This window comes from Hevea brasiliensis, chromosome 3, assembly GCF_030052815.1.
Source record: "Hevea brasiliensis isolate MT/VB/25A 57/8 chromosome 3, ASM3005281v1, whole genome shotgun sequence".
In the NCBI taxonomy this organism is placed as follows: Eukaryota; Viridiplantae; Streptophyta; class Magnoliopsida; order Malpighiales; family Euphorbiaceae; genus Hevea; species Hevea brasiliensis.
In genome coordinates, this window is record NC_079495.1 from 88,955,422 (window position 1) to 88,957,729 (window position 2,308).

General features: G+C 33.9%; 1 non-coding gene across 1 annotated transcript; it reads right to left on the reverse strand.

Moving 5' to 3' along the window:
* Positions 1-1,980: 1,980 nt before the first annotated feature.
* Positions 1,981-2,087, reverse strand: LOC131178985 (small nucleolar RNA R71). Its single transcript, XR_009147992.1, has one exon. It is a non-coding gene; the product is annotated as a small nucleolar RNA R71 (small nucleolar RNA).
* Between the last annotated feature and the right edge of the window lie 221 nt (positions 2,088-2,308).

Here is a 2,308-nt window from a genome sequence, read left to right on the forward strand (position 1 = left end):
CCATTGGAAAGCTAAGAAATAGGACTACAACTTTGAGGGCATAGATAGATTCAGAAAGAAAGTCACTGAAAATCGCCTTGATTTCAGAGACGTGAATGTAGGCTAAAAATCTATCTTTTGAATTTCAAAACTTTTCCTAGTTTGGTTCCTATCTTTGGGATTAGGTTTTTTATTATAAATGCATCTTTGGGCAGCAACTAAAAGACACCATTCAACAGCCTCTCGATCTCAAAAACACCTTCATTCTCAATTCTTTTTTTTTTTTTAGATTTCTTCTTCAATTTTCGATAATCCATGAACATGAGTGGCTAAGTTTTTAATTCAGTTCAAGGGATTCAAGTTCTTTTGCTTGATTTGTGAGACTAAGTTCTTAATTTAATTTATGTCTTTTTGAATATCTATTATTTTCTGATTTCATTGTCTTTGATCTATTAAATGATTTGCTAAAAAGGCCTATTAGTTAATTGTTTGATGTGATCAATTGCTAGTTCATCTTCATAATCCGTAATTGTTGTGTAAGATTGAACATGAGTAGCAATTAGGTTTATTGATTATGATCCCAGTTTTCGATAATAACCTAAGGAAATAATAGGGTGAATTAAATGATTTATGCCTCATAAATTGTTATTCAGCTTAACTACTTCCTATTCTTAAAGTAGTTATTAATTTAATGAGGATTACTTAATATCAATTCAGTTAATAATTAGAGTCAACAAGAGTGTTGAGCTCGAATTGATAAGTATAGGGAAGTCAGGGGTTTACCTCGCTGTTTGGTAAATCTACATTAAGTATTTAATAAGAGATAATTGTATTTCTTTTGTCTATGATCGAATCAATGCATTGGAAATGAGAATTCCTTGGACTGAAGTTTATTTAATTTGAGAGTTTCATATTTAATTTTAATTCTTAATTTCTAATTTCTGATTTCTTCTTTGGACTACGAATTATCCCCCCCCCCCCCCCAAACCAACCTTTGTTTCTTTCTTTTTCCATTATACAAGTACATGAAATTTTAGTGATTCAGTCTCTAGGATTCGACCTGGATTTATCACTTGCTGTAGAAAATATTTTATAGCTGGTAATTTTAGTTAATTTAAATTTTGATGGATTCGACAACCATCAAGAATTTTGGCACCATTGACGGGGATTGAAATTTATTGGATTTCATGTTTCTAGTGTTAGGATATTCTGTTGTTAATTTTGTTTGTGAGTTATTACTGTTTTCAGGTTTTTGAAAAAAAAATTATGGTGTTACTATTCATTAAGAATTTTGGTTGAATTAGTAGGGTGGCCCATACCTATTTTGAAGGAAATAATGTTCTGATCAAGACCAGTAAATCAGTAGGATTCTTTAGCCCCACCCTCTTGAGGCCAAATTCAATTTTTTTCTAGGGTTTTGAGGTATTTTTCTATTTTTACTTTGATTTATTTTTGTTTATGACAAGAACTTCTCAATCTGGTGAGTTGATCTTTGATCCAGAAGTAGAAAAAATAGCTAAACAGTTGAGAAAATTGGCTAAGCAGGCTAAGCAGATTCCGAGTACATCTGAAGGAATCTAATCTCCAAGGGAGTTAAGTTTGGATTCGGATTTGGATACAAATTCCGAAAATGAAACCATGGCTACTAGGACTTTGAAAGAGTTGGCTGCTGCTGATCTAAACCAACAGCCTTTGTGTATTCAATACCCTGCTTTAAATGTTGCTTTTGAGTTTAAATCTGAACTAATCCATTTGTTGCCTAAGTTTCATGGTCTTGCAGGTGAGGATCCACATAAGCATTTAAAAGAATTTCATGTTGTGTGTTCTAGCATGAAACCTCAAGGAGTTTTAGAGGATCAAATCAAGCTTCGAGCTTTCCCTTTCTCACTGGAAGGCGCAGCTAAGGATTGGTTGTACTACCTTCCTTTCGAATCTGTTAACTCATGGAATGGGATGAAGCAAATATTTTTGGAAAAGTATTTTCCTGCTTCCCGTCCTGCCAATATAAGAAATGAAGTTTGTGGCATCTGGCAGTACAATGGAGAGAGCTTGTATGAGTACTAGGAACGATTTAAGAAACTCTGTGCAAGCTGTCCCCCTTATTAAATAAGTGAACAGCTGTTGATTCAGTATTTCTATGAGGGATTTCTACCAATGGACCACAGTATGATAGATGCTGCCAGTGGAGAAGCTTTGGTTAACAAGACACCAGAAGAGGCAAGGAGGCTGATTACTAACATGGCAGCAAATTCTCAGTAGTTTGGAATGAGAATGGATCACACACCTATGAAGGTTAATGAGGTAAGTAAATCTAACCTTGAGAAGTAAA